Here is a 15,998-nt window from a genome sequence, read left to right as displayed (position 1 = left end):
GAGGGGCGGGAGGATCGAGCGATGGAGCCTGAGAGGGCGACAGGCCAGCTTGAGTCCTCGCCAGCGGGCCGACGATGAGGTGTATGGTCCCGTAGGGTTTTGCCCAGCATGTAGAGGCTGGAAGGCCGAATTCTAGATCATCAGCAGAATAAGAATAAGAGAGCCGGTTTGGCTTGTATAGAATTGGTTCATGTATAAACTTTTTATATAATTACATCTTGTCTTTGGTATGATTGTATTGTGTAAGAAGGCTGTCTTAACGAACCTTGTGAAAAAGGGCCTTAATTAAGGAATATGTTTATTTATGTCAAACAGTGTGGTAGGATTAATTAGAAAACAAATTGATGCGTGAGTAGGGTGGAAAGTGGGAGGATGGAATGCCCTGACGGCACCATCCTACGGACGAGTGGACCCGATTAGTCAGGTAGCTTTCCAACAGATTAAGTGAAAGCCCTACATTAGATAATTAGGTTCTTGGGCAACTCTATTCTAGAAGACTAGGCCAGCGGTTGTGCCTTGCATAAGATGAGGAAAAAAGCGTTGTCCCTAGAAATCAAGTCTAGTAGTTGCCCAATTTATGATCAATTGCCCTATGGGTGATTTGATGTTTAGAAAATCACGCTCCCCCTGCGGGATAGAGCTAGGTCATACCTATAAATCGTATCCTTGAATCTCTACAGGGTCAAGGTGTCGATGAATAGGAAATTTTTCCCAAGATAAGACTTGGCGGACTATCTTAAGTGTTTCTCCTATTTTAGAAGGGAGGAACCTTACACTTGCTGATAATTTTAGCAAGATCCACATCGTTATATTCATGATTGCCATGCTAACATTGGAAATGGGAGCATTAAGTAGGGAGGCTATAAGGAAAATGTTAATAGGCCAAGTTGTAGTGGATAACTTTGGTATCTAGCCAGCTTGGAGATTGTCATTCCTTGCTGTCAAGGAATATGCTAACATATACAAAGCCTCTCCACATCACCTTCGAATTGACCCATTGTATATCCCAATCAAAGAAGGTTCACTACTAGAGAGTTCCAAAGAAAAGAAAGCTTGTGATTGACATTTTATCTATAACATTCCTTACTTTGAGCACATCCAATTCGACACTCTCATACGAACAAGAGCAGTTCATGCTCCCTACATGCGTGGCAGCTGATCGACCGCAAGAAATCTCTGATCCGTGACTGTGTGATTCTTTAAGCTAATTATACTTCTCATTGATATCCAGGATGATTATGTCCATGGCTACAACAACCATGGGGGGATACGCTTCGACCTCAACAAAGAGCCTTTTCATAGTGGAATCATGTATTACTACCACCAACTACACTATCTGCCCTCATACATGCACACTACTTTGGAGGGTATAACTGATACCAACTTTTGGAGGTCGCTCTATTTTATTTGTCAAACCCTTCGAATCCTCCAAACCAAAAAGAGCCGTTACTACAAAGAGTATCTTAACAAGCTAGAGATTCCAAGGATGGAATCTCCACTAATAAGTTGGGGGATGTTAAGCCCATTTTGAGATTAACTTAGCATCTCTCCAATATATAAGAGAGATAGCACAAGAAGTGTCATGAAACGGCACTATAAACATTGTAATTATGAGAATGGCTAGCAATGCCACAAACCTATGTATCTTATAATCCATCTTTCTTTTAGATTTAAGTGCCCAAGTGTGAATAAGGGCCAATTGTATAAATAAAAACATTCTCATAATGCAAGATACAAACCCCTTTTGTGCCAATTGAGTCTACTCTTATCTCCTTGCTTGCTTATTTCTATGGTGTCAGACAAAGAGTTGAGAGGAGAGAGAGCTTCAATCTTGGTGCATGTTGATCTTATGCTTGTGTTTATGAGTGTGAGAGTAGAGGAGGGGAGTGACTATCCTTGTATGAAGAGAGGTAGCCTCATGGTGGTATCTTAAGGAGGAGGCAAAGGAGTGGAGCTAACTACCACTAGCATATCTTGGAGCCTTTAGAGATACAAGCTTGGATGCCAAGAAGTTCTCCACAACATGTTAAGGTAAGCATTGTCCATTGCAATAAGAGAGGGATAGTTAGTTCATTTTCCTTTAAGATTTGGATGCCAAAGTGTGAATAAGGGCCAGTTGTATAAATAACAACATTCTCATAATGCAAGAAGAGACAATCCCCCTTTGTGCCAATTGAGTCTAGTATTATCTCCTTGCTCTCTTGTGTCTATGGTGTGTGAGAGAGAGTTGAGAGAAGAGAGAGTTTCATTCTTGGTGCATGTTACCCTTATGCTTGTTTTTATGAGTGTGAGAGTAGAGAGCAGTGAGTGTCCTTGTATGAAGAGAGGAAACCTCATGGTGAGAGATTAAGGAGGAAGCAAAGGCATGAAGCTAGCTACCACTAGTATAGCTTTATATGAGCTTGGATGCCAGCAAGTTCCCAACCATGTATTAAGGTAAGCATTGTCATTACAATAGGAGAGGGGATAGTGTAGCTTACAAGCCTTTGTATTCTAGAATACCAACAAGAGTTGAGAGTTAACCCACTAGCTTCTTCCTCGACGTGAAGAGGTACATAAAAAGCTCCATCACACCACCAGGGCTTCTAGAAAAACCCATCTCATGGAACTTTTTTGGAGGTTTTCTACTCCAAATTTGAACAAAACAAATATTAGTTATGTCGCATGTCTGATTAAATCACCTATCAAAATCCATATCAAAAGGTTTTACAACCGGAGTTATAAACAGATGTTATGGCCATTTTACTAAAATCAAGTTTGCACAATAAGAAGAATTTAGAGTACACACGATTCTTTGAATGTTTAGTCATGTGTATTTCAAAGTACATTCCCAACAAGAGAAAAACTAAAAGAAAACTATTGGGTCCCTTTATATTGTGTTTTTTTTAATCATGCCAAAGGGTAGGTTATGGTCTTCTCTTGTGAATTCTTTCAAAGAAATTCATACCAAGGATAGGTTGTGGTCTTCTCTTGTGTATTCTAAAATATAACAAGTTGGGATGTAGGAGGAGCTAGTATTCTAGAATACATAAGGCGAGGGTAAAAGCTAGGTTAAAGAAGATAAAGCAAAAGTGGGTTCGACGAGGGGACAACCACCAATGTGTCACCTTCCTCATCTAACGAGGAAAGGATACTACCATCCGCTCCTCAAGCAAGAGAGCAAATAGATCCCAATTGGCTACCCTGATAGTTGGCCAAATATCAAAACCCAATCGAGGAGAAGGGAAGGCTAAAGGCCGCTCAAGAGTTGGTCATAGAGTATCAAGTTGGATTGGAGGAGAAACCTCAAGCAGTACATACTGTGGGAAGTTCCTCTATGCCAAACTTACAACCAACCGAGGAAGCCCAAGAGAGGTCCCGACAACCAAGCACTCCCTGAGAATCTTCCTCAAAAGATAGGCCCAAAAGCCTTGCTAGTCCCATGCCAAGTAGACCCGGTTGGTGCGTATCTCAGAAATCTAAGGGACGATCACAGAAGAATGGACACAGAAGGTCATATCTGTTGAAATATACAAGTGAATAGGGTGTGTGCGAGAACAAGGCCATAGCAAGAGGCTATAAAAGAGAATCTGTAAATGTGAGAGAACTTGTGAAAAGGTGAGAAGTATCTTCTGGGAGAGAATAAAGGGTAGCATGAGGAGATTTAGGAGGTGTGGATTCTGGGAGAGGTGGAGAGAATCAAGCAAAAGAGGTGGAGTGAATCAAGGAGAAATCAGTGGGATTCGATGCTTGGATGTAAACTCTATAAATTGACGCATTGGCCTAATGAGAATTTGCTGGTTTTGTATTATCCATGCCTACATTAAGCTATCAGTTAAATGCTCACTAATCTCATCTTAATTATCATCTAATCTCTTTGTTAATGATGTTGATTCTAGCATTTGATCCACCATAGCTCATCACATCACGGCAAATTTAACATGGTATCAGAGCCTAGCCGAGAATTCATCAAGTTTATGAGCCCATTATCTTGCTAATCACTTGGCTAATTAGGATTAGTAGATAATTAGATTTTGTTACCTCTTTTTCAACTAACCTCTGCACCCCCAGCCAGTGGAGGGGCTTGATCTCCCTCCAAGAGAAACATTAGGGGAAATGCTTCTAGCCCAACATAGCTATACTCCCCACAATTCAGCCCATCCAATCGACGCGCCAAACCGCCTTCCATAGCTCTGCAGAAATTTGCGATTTTGCAGGCGCCACTCTTCTGAAGCAAAACTAAGATTTCTTTTATATCAGATGAAATGTATCTAATTCCTCTTGGCCCTAGGGGTTTTCAAGGTGCTCTACAAGCTGGTGAAGACAAATTTTGATTTGATCAAGTCTACAGTGAGATTCAAGCTCTTCATCAAATCTGCACAGGTGACTTTGGTAAAATAGAGATTAAGCATTCAATGTTTGGTCAAATCTTGTGTTTCTTGGCTTAATCCTATACTAGACTAAGTGCTATTGATGGCCTTGAAAGGATTTAAGCTCATTTGAACTCTAAGGCCTCAGATCTGGACTCCGCGAATACTCTATTTTTTGCACACAAAATTTGATACAGATCCCTATACTTTAGATTGCAATTCGGAGATGGTTTGATACTCCAACCATTCCGTACAGATTTGTTACCCTTAATTTAATGTAATTTGTGGTAATTTTATGCTGATAAATCTGTTGTAATCATCACCTAAACACTAGATTGAGTTGTAAAAGGGTAGACACTACCCTTGAATCTTGAAATTGGATCAAGAGGTAAGACCCCCTTCACTGTCATCATGAGTACGGCACAAGAGAGCCAAATTTAATGGGGAGCAGTTTTATACATGGCAGACAAAAACCATGTATCTGCTCATGAGGAAAAATCTGTGGGGGCTAGTTGAGGGAAGAGATGAATGCCCAGAGGTGAGAGGGGAAAATGAGTGGAAGAGCAGGAATGAAAAAGCATTGGGACTTATTGCACTCAGTTTAAACGATGAAATCATTCATCACATCACAGGGATACAGTGGGCAAAAGATGCATGGGATGAACTCAATAAATTATTTGGCACACAAGCTAAAAATTCAAAGATAAATCTGTTAATGCAATTCTAAAAATTGTATATGAAGGAAAGTGAACCTTTAATCACACTTGAACATATATAAAAGCATTAAGCAACAACTGTGGCAGCTATCGGGTGGCAAAAAGGTAGAAGATGATGAGGCACTAGCAGTGCTTCTAGAAGAGTGTGGACAAAGGTGAATATGAAAACATTGTAGCAACATTAAAGAATGTACCTAAATTGAAGCTACACGAGATAGAAGGAGCTCTCCTAGAGCACGAGACCAGAGGCAAAGAGAAGAAATGGCTAGACTCAACAACAGGAGAAGAAAAAGCATTCTTCACCCGAGGAGGATTCTCTCGAGGACGAGGACGAGGAAGAGGCAGAGTAGGAGGAAGGACCTTCACTTGCCACCACAACTCTTCCCCTATTCTAAGGCGGAGGTCTTGCATTACTTTGGATTAAAACTGTGGGTCGGTTAGAGGGTCTTCCTCTGGGATTTCGCTGATTTTGGCGGAAAGAAACCTGATTACTCTAGAGTCTGGAATCTTGATCCGTGATTTTCGCACCCTGAAAACCTTGTTCCAAAAGGAGTTGGGCAATCCATACTGCGATGTCTAAATCCTTGACAGTTATAGCATTTCACTCCCTTGTTCAAGGGTGGAACTTCTGAAGTTGAATTCCAAGGAATTGAGTTCCAGGAAAAGGACATTTCTTGCATTCTCGAACTTCCCATATCCTGGGCTTGACCCTTATATCTCTTAGACGGTGGAAGGTTTAAATCACCTTCTAAAGCTAAAAACTTTTGAAAGGTGATGGTGCTAGCTTCGGCGGGACCTTGACATCAAAGGCCTTGGCAAAATCCTTCGCCATCCGCACTGCATCGGCCATGGAAACTGGCTTGGCATTCTTCACTAGGATAGTCAAAGGTTCGTTCAGTCCCCGAATGAACCTGGCCATCAGCTGTTCTTCATCCAACGATGGTGGCAAGTATTGGAGAAGGAGAGCGAATGCTTAGTGATATACTTTAATAGTTCTGCTCCCTTGGGTTAACTCTAAGAATTCGTTCATCTTTGTTAGGTAAATTTTTAGATCATTCCATGTCTGAGTGTTTCGATCCACACGGTTTGTCTTCCTTGCAGTGGTTTCTCCATGCTACTCTAGCTGTTTCTACTATCTTCAGCCTTACAAGAGCCATTTTGCTCTTCTCATTGTACCTGGTGACATCGAAGTACTCTTCCATTGCTTCGATCCACTTCTCCACAGTCTCGCCCAAGTTTTTCCCTTCACCCTTGAAAGGTCCAGGCTGCAATCTATGAAGAGTTTTACGAACATCCAAGTCGAGCTCTTCCTCATCAAGTTGGGGTTATCATTCCTACCACGACGAGCTCGATCCATGATCCTATCAATACGAAAATTCTTGTTAAGTCCTTTTATTTACAATTCAAATCCGACTTCAGATCCAACTGATTCTGGGGTTCTTTAGATTGGTCAGCTCTCCACAGAATCGTAGGATAAAGATCCCTTATATAGAACTCGTTATCAGATAACAATTCATTCAAAACATATCATTCATATTCTTAACACAATAATGGTCCATTAGACCAAAAATTCCATCTGAACATTCCTCCATGGAAGTTTCAGTTATGCAAGTATTTAATTTGTCATCCCTTCGCTAAATCCACTAGGTCAACTGTTAACAATAGCAATCTGTCAGCACAATCCACTAATCTCGTAGTGATTTGCTGAAGTCATTATCATCATTGTAGTTTACGAACATCATCATAGGGACTCGTCCCATTCATCATAGGGACTCGTCCCATTTATCCTCATTGTGGCTTTGTTCAACTGATCGTTTTTCAACCAAAATTCAGGAATCATCTTTTTTTTCAATCAGAATCCAAATCAACTCATCAATTCTCAACCAAAATTTTAAAATCATATCAACCACATTCGAATTCATCATCTGGATAACATTTTTACTTATAATTTCAAGGTCTTAGATTTACTCGTATATAGTGCCAGTAAAGAGCTACAGTTATACCCTCGGTATATACGGGTAGTCACGGTCCTTGGAATTATAAGGTAAATACCATCATGACTAGGCCTCAAGCAAGTCAGGGATTTCCATACAATTGCGGTACTTCATCTGAAGACCCACTTTCAATTTTATGAATCTTCATTTTGAATATCAATTTGTATGATTTTTATCACACAATTACAACCTTTTACTGTTACTTCATAAATTTTTGACATTTTTAGCTTTTCAGTTGATCCACTTTAGTCAATTTGCTCTCTGATACCAGCTGAAAGTCCCTGCTCCCTCTGCGCAACGGATTCAGGGGTGCTAGCAGCAGAAGTAGCACTTCTTGTGCGGAGCAAGATCTCTCACTCGGGGCCTCGCCCACAAATATCCAAACAAGAGACTAATCTTTTGGTTCTTCAAAAATCGGACCCAGAAAAACTTCCCCCTACCGGAAAGCATGGGCGATTCCTCCAGGATATTTGTACTCTAACATAGTCAGGGTCATTACTGACCAAACTAATCCGACCGAACCTGTGAGTCACTTGGTTAGATCAAGGAAGAAATTTGCACTTGGATCATAGAAACCAACGTTTTTTTCTCCAACGAGAGACGCAGCCACCGTTGATTCTTTTTTCGTAGAACAATTACTATTCGGGATTTACTTCATCAATGTACTATAACAGAATTGAGTCTCACCAGTCCAGCCTAGTCCCATGGGTTAGCAACCGCCCAACCACTGTAGTGATGGGATCCAATTAAGAATTTGGTTAGGTTTTGTCCCGGGTACCAGGGAAAAGAGTTCCCAGGCTCCCTAGCCGGATATTCATGCAAATTTAACGCCAGTCACACCACTTACACACCCAATATGAAATTGCCTTTTTCACAGATTCAACTGTCTTTAAAACAATAATTTAATGAAACCATAGTGTCACTGATCATAATCCTCCAAAATATCCAGTTGAATCCTAATTTCCAATCATTCCTTCATCATTCGGTGTACCTATGGTATCATTGCCAACCAGAACGCTCACCACTTGTCCCTTAGGGGCCTTTTCGATAGTTCCTAGCTCATAGTACCCGCCGACAATGTATTCACTTATAAAAATCAAGATGGAATCTCCGTTGAAGATCAACAAGATCAACCAAGAGATCCATATAAAAGAGCCATGGACTCATCCGTTGGAGGACCAGCAAGGTCAATCAACCAGATCTATGCCCGGTTTCAGAAAACAACTCTTACTCCTTATTCCAATATCTTCCCCGACGCACGTGTGGGTATCTTCGGCGACCCAGAGCCCAAGCACCGTATGGTCAGCACCCTCTAGGATCCTTCACAGGCCACCTAGCGCTTCACTCATAGGCCGTTTCCTTGGTCCCTCATCCACCGTACCGGAAGCTCACCATTTAAATCAAACCGAGGCTGGTCAAGGCCTCGGTCGACCTTGCTACGCGAGACGTCCTCCGTTGACTCTCCGTCAACTGTTGCAACTTTATCAGTTAGGTCTCCACCACCCCACGACCTCATTCAAGACGGTCAAAATGCTTCCCCAGCATTATTGATATAAAACAGTCATTTAAAAACAGGTCATAAATACAATTTCTATAATGAACTCTCGTCTTTCACATTGTTCCACATCTGTCCACATTACTTAATCCATATCCAATTCATATGTATTTCTATTCTCATCCAATCACATCATTTTTCATCTCATCACATCTTTCCTCATTTATCCTCATCATATCTCATCCGCTCGCATCTACCCATATTCACATCCCATCACACCTCATTCATTTACAACACATATCATTCATTCACATCTATCTCAATTTACATCACATTCATTTCACATCTCATCTCATTCATTCTTATCCCGATTCACATCACATCACATCTCATCCATTCACATCCCATATCATTCATTTACATCCGATTCACATGACATCACATCTCATTCATTCACATCCTAATTCAAATCACATTACATCTCATCCATTCACTCACATAGACATCACATCCTTTCACATATAGATCCACATCCATTCTTCCACATACACATCCACATCCATTCTTTCACATACACATCCACATCCATTCTTCCACATCCACATCCATTCTTTCACATACACATCCACATCCATTCTTCCACATACACATCCACATCCCTTTTCATTGCATCACATCTTATCACATCTTATTTTCATCTTATCACATCCATTCACATCCTATCACATCTCATACACATCTTATTGCATCCCATTTACATCTTATCACATTCTATTTTCATCTTATTACATCCATTCACATCTTATCGCATCCTATTTACATCTTATCACATCCATTCACATCTTATCACATCCATTCACATCTTATCGCATCCTTTTTACATCCATTTCACATGCTATTTCCATTTAGTAGCTTTTTCTAGTTTAATACCGATAATGGGACTTTTTCTAAATTTCTACCAATTGCTTGGCCTAATTAAAGGTTACTTTTCTCAAATGACTATTTCTATATTCCTTCTCAATTTCTCAATTGGATTATATTCAATATTCTTCTTTTGAATAAAAGAATTCATGAGATTTATAGAAATCAATTCTACCCATATTTTTACTTTTGATAAATACTCATAAATTAAATTATACTAAAAATTTCTCTTCTTTTCATTTAATTTCTTGGATCTCAAATGCCATGGAAATTCTTCTTTTTTGTATTTAATTATTTACATTCCAATGTCATGGAAATTTCTCTTTTATCATCAATATTTCTCATAATAAAATACCCATTCATTCAATATGCTAGGAATTTCTCTTTTCCCATCTAAATGATGGAATTCCAAATGTCATAGGAATTCCTCTTTTACCATTTAAATATTTCTCATAGATAAAATAAATTTATCTAAAATTTATCTTTGAATTTAAATAAAATACCCATTAATTTCAATATGCTAGAAATTTCTCTTTTTCCATCTAAATGATGGGATTCCAAATGTCATAGGAATTTCTCTTTTACCATTTAAATATTTCTCATAGATAAAATAAATTTATCTAAAATTCATCTTTGAATTTAAATAAAATACACATTAATTTCAATATCCTAAAAAATACACTTTTCTCATTTAAATATTTGAATTTCAATATGGTAAAAATTCCTCTTTCATCACTTAAATTTATCTATGCAAAAAGATAAATTTAACTAAAATCTTTCTTTAATTTTTAAATAAAATATACATTATTTTAGCATCCCAATTTTTCACTTACTTCATTGGAATACATGGATTTCCATTGTCATGGGGATTACTCTTTTAACATAAAAATGAATTACTAGAAATTTCTCTTTTTTTTAATTAACTATTTATGCATAAACATAAAATTTAATTTTTCCATGATTATAATGAGAATCATTCAATTAATCTAGGATGATTAATCCTAGAATATGGTAGGAAGTCCTCTTTTCATGTTATGAATGAAAATGATTTGTGTTAATTTTTTTAAAATTTTGCCATAGCTTTGCTGCTATTATTGATAATTCTCAATAATTTTAAAAACATAAAGTTTAGTAATATCATATGATATAATAACCATTAATTGGATCAATATCCAATTATGGACTTGATTCCTAATTTTTCCATGAATTAAATAGCATAAAAGCATTAAAAAGCCACTTACTTGGCCTCAATTTGACAAGCATAGAAATTACTTTTAGATTAAAGAATTGCTTCATGACCATTTGAATATAGAATAGGTCATAGGAATGACCATTCTTTGGGGGGAGAGACATGCTTTAATAAAAACATTTAATTTATGCATAAATAAAAATTTATGTGTTTTATCACTAGAATTCATTAAAGAACTTCAATTGTATTAAAAAGCCATTCAATTGAATGCTTCTCAAGCTTGAGAGGGGTTGAGAAGAGAGAACATTTGGAGATTTAAAAAAAAGGCCATAAACCACACTTTACCTCCTAGATTGCTTGATTCTTTAATCAATGTAGAGGCTCCCAACCAATCAATTGGTTTGGTATGTTGATGAAGACTCCAAGGAAGATTGAAGAGAGAGAGAGAAACTCCAATCTCTCCAATTTGTAGAGGATTTTTAGAGGATAATAGAAAATATCATTATTTCAGTATAATACTGGCATGGTATAGTTCTCATATTTTTTTACAAAGGACTACGGGTCTATTTATAGGTGAAGAAGGCCTCTAACCAAGTCCAACTAGTTTCTAGAATTTTTCAAGTTCAGTTTGGCTGAATTTGGACAAGATTTGGACCTAGTTTGTTGGCTCCCTTTTGATTTGGTTTGATCCAAGAGAGAGGAGAGATAAAAATATCACAATATTTTTGAGTTTAAAACTCCACCACATATGTGAAATAGGCACCTCCTTGAAGAGCCCCCTTCTCCTTACCAAGGTGTCAAAATTGAATCATTATACCCAAAATATCTCATTTTTTTAGTAATATTCATAGTTTTTTACTAATAAACCTTGTACTTAGTCAACTCTTCATCTTAAGTGGGCATTTACTCATTTTTGGGTATTTTTCTTTTATAAATTAGATTTATCTCCTCCCCACACTTGGATTGATCCTATTGGCCCATAGGAACCTTAATTAGACCATAATCTAAAAATTTTTGAAAATCTAGACCCTTAGGCTAAGGTCTTTTATACTTATTTTCAATTAATTCCAAATGCACATTGAAAAGTTCTTTTTAAATTTTTGTTTCAAAGAAAACCATTTTAGACACTAGGAGGATTTTTATATTAAAAATATCTCAATTTTAGATTATCTCTCTAGATATTTTCTCTCTCTAGATCAAAACATGATAAAACAGAATCTTTCTTTTATTTCAAAGAGGAAAATAATTACAAGATGAGAAGGGAAGGTTCTTACACCTGTATACTTCAAAAGCTGGAGGAAGGAATCTTACAACCATAGACTTAAATCAAATTGACAAGGATTAAAGTATAGCATAGAACAAGAAAAATAGAGCAACATCACCATCAACACACTATTGGCAGTAAACTCCCCCCTCGTACTACGTGTAGCTCTCATTTCCACAACATGAGCATTTTGAGAATTATATTCAATATATAGCCCAAGGAGCTGATAATAGTTATGCATACAAACTAGGTCTTTCTTTTCCACTTTTACAAAAATAGCTCAAGCACTAGAGCTTGTTCACACACTAAGTGTAAATAACCAAAACTCTTCTAACATGTGTGCTAATAATATAGCAACGCCACACACAAGCATGCATTAATAATTTGTACAATCATTTGGTACGTGGCCAACAAAGTAATACGAAATAATAATAATCTGAGATGATATAAACAAGATCCTCCATGTGCGACACATGTATTGCTTATCACCTATCTCACAAACGTAAACACAATAGTTATTCCAATTAACTGCCTTCTCTACAATTAATCCCAATATGAAATGTTGAAAAAGACAAATACAACATACACTCACCACTTATTTCACTACGATGAGAGTATCATTATACACATCATCTAGCATGGCATGAGTTACCACTTATTACACTTCAATCAACATGGCACATCAATTACATAAACCATCAGTTACGCTTTGACCATATGCAATTATCTAGCATAGTCCACTTGTTTCACTTTAACCACAACACAAGCATTGCACTACTTGTTACACCTCAACAACAAACACCCGTCAAGCATGGTCTCAAGCTAAACCAATAACACTATGTTTAATGCGGGGTCACCCACGATACCAATTCACTAGAAATGGCACACTAGCATCCGAGCGTCCTCGTTCAGCTAAAGGGTGCACATCATAATGCACCTTAGCCTAGTAATGAAGTGGCCAAGCAAGGTATTCTCAAGGTACCGGATGTACCCTTGCCACCACCACTCCTTCTGCCCCACAACTTTCTTTTCCTCCACGAGTAACCCCAGTTCACCCCAGTTGACCCTGACAAAGATTTTTGAAGAAGGTGAGGAGGAGGCGGCAACTAATAATATCATTTTTTAATCACCTGAACCAAGTATCCCACCCCGACAAATCCTAATTCATTATGTGATGGAGGGTGAGCACATGTACCTTGTATACCTAGGAGCAACAACACCGTGAGGACGAGACTTAAACAGTGTATCTAAATGATCACATATGCAATGCTATTACTACACTAAACTCATCAAGTAGTTGAGTGTCTAATCAAGAAAGGAATGGCAACAAGTACTCCTATGAGTACCCCCACTTTGACTCCCTTATGCATAGATTGTGGGATTGTTATGGGAATATATTTTAAGCCCTCTTAAAATTATTATTCTACCCTCTTAGATCATTCGGGGACACTTGGATGATATTTGCGTGATTATGTTAATATCATGGGTAATACCATTATAAATACTAATACGTTTGGTGGATATTGACGTATGCTTGGGGTCTCCAATGTTTGTTTTAGTTGGTTTGTATGTAGGGGTGATTCTCGGGTTACTAACACCTGCTGGCAAACATGTGTGTGAAGATGGTTTGTATGCTTATGGAATATTTATTTCACCTATTTATTGTTGGTTATTTTATAGGTGAAGAGGATTCCGAGGATTGAGGAGAAGTCGCACCAATTTATTACTTGGCACACAATTTTTGTAAACAAGATTTATAAATACATATGCTAGCTTGTGCACATTTTGATTTATTTTGTAAAAGCTATAGTTTATCAAGCATAGACTTGATCTTTAATATTTGGTAAAGCGTGATATGCTTTAAACCCAAGCCTCAATTTATGGGCACTCTATTTTTGAAGATAAGAGAGTGTCGTGCAAGAAAAGTATCCTTTTTGTATTTTTGGAGGCTATGGCCTAATTTGGAATAAAATATATCATAAATACTCATGTGTGGGGGAGAATAGGCCATACACACATGAGGGGGGATGATTGCACCCAATCCTGAAGTCGCATCTTTGTGAGCTAATTCTTTTCAATTGTTTTTTAATGTTTTAATCATGGTCATATGATGTTTGATGAATTCTTGAATTTAAATCAATTTCTTGCAAATTATTTGATTTCTATCTCCCTAGTGGGAGAAACCTAAGTTCAAAAGTTTTTGAAGGATTGCCTCTATTAGCCAAAGGTTAAGAGGAGGGTGGTAAACCATTTTGAGAAAACCATGAAACCACTCACAAATTAAAAAGCAGTTTTGTTAGATTCTTGACCTCTTTCTGATCCGTCTGTATGGATAAATTCCAAAATTGAGAGCAAATTTTGCTTAGCTTTTAGGTTGTTAAACTAGTGAGGGAGAAAGAAACCTATAATGGACAGTGTATAAATCTCCAAGAGTCAATTTATGGAGTATATTCAATGTGGGAAAAAAATTCAAAAAAATAGACTTTATTAATTAGAAAATTTTCCCATCTTCTTTCCCTTTCTAACTCACGGCTACGAATTATCAAATTCAAGGAAAATTTCTTTTATTTCTCTCTTCTCTCAACTCCATGATGACTACCGGCTTGCGCTTCGAACTCCACGATTGGCTGTTTGCTTCACCTAAGCTTTTCTAAAGCTGCGCTGGATTTAGTTCATAAAAGCATTGTAAGCTTTTACTACTAAGCTTAATTAAAAGCTTTGTAAGCTTTGTAAGCTTGCTAAGCTTACTAATCTTAATTAAAAGCTTTGTAAGCTTAATTAAAAGCTTTGTAAGCTTTTTATATATATCAAGTATTTTCAATTGTTGTTTAATATTTTAATCATGGTCATGTGATGTTTGATGAATTCTTAAATTTAAATCAACTTCTTGTAAATTATTTGATTTCTATCTCCCTAGAAATTTATATCCCGTGAGACAGTGGTATCAGAGCTAGACACCTAGGGAGAAGGAGATAAAATTGAGTGGAAGAAAGCTAAGTTCAAAGGTTTTTGAAGGATTGCCTCTATTAACCAAAGAGTTATAACCAAAGGTTAAGATGAGGGTGGTAAACCATTTTGAGAAAACCATGAAACCACTCACAAATTGAAAAGCGGTTTTGCTAGATTCTTGACCTCTTTCCTGATCTGTCTACATGGATGAATTCCAAAATTGAGGGCAAATCCTGCTTAACTTTTAGGTTGCTAAACCGTTGAGGAAGGAAGAAACCTATAATGGAAGGTGTGTGAATCTCCAAGAGTCAATTTATGGAGTATATGCACGGTGGGAAATTTTTTTCAGAAAATAGACTTTTGATTAATTAATTTTGTGGATCACTTTAAAAGGTCCATAAAATCTAGGTGCAAGCTTAACAGCTGGGAATTTTCCAACACTTTTAAGTCGATGTTTTTCAATATTTAGAAGTACATCGTCTCCAAGTTCACAAAGGATATAGATTTACGTTTACGATTTATTTGTTTAATATACTTTTCTTGAGCATGATCAATGGAATGTTTTAGGTCATTCAGAATGGTCGTAAAGTAAATAGTGAATTGATCAGCAGCTTCAATTTTGTGAGAAAGTCTACTTGCCGGAATAGACAGGTTTTTCATATACGATTTCGAAAGGTGCTCAACCAGTAGCTGAATGAGGAGTATTATTGTAAGAAAATTGGAGAAGATAAATGTACTTATCCAAGAGTTAGGTTGTTGGGCAACATAGGCTCTGAGTAGATCTAAGATAGTGTTGTTATTAACGTCAGTTTATCCATTTGTTTCCGAATGGCAAGCTGTTGAGAAATCTACTTTAGTGCCTAAGTTGGAGAATAATGTGATCCAAAAATTACTACAAAATCTTGAATCTCTGTCAAAAACAATGACTTTGGGTAAGCCGTGATGTATAAAGATCTGTTTAATAAACATATTTGCGGCTTGTTGAGAAGTCAAAGTTTTCTTACAAGGTAAGGTGTATGCTTGCTTACTTAAATGGTCAATTATTGTACAAATCATATCGTTGGATGTAGTAGGCAAACCTGTGAGATGAAGTCCATGGATATTTGTTCCCAAGTATCATT

This window comes from Cibotium barometz, chromosome 34 (genome assembly GCF_041138505.1).
Source record: "Cibotium barometz isolate CiBa-2024 chromosome 34, ASM4113850v1, whole genome shotgun sequence".
NCBI lineage: Eukaryota > Viridiplantae > Streptophyta > Polypodiopsida > Cyatheales > Cibotiaceae > Cibotium > Cibotium barometz.
This window is presented reverse-complemented; position numbering follows the sequence as displayed.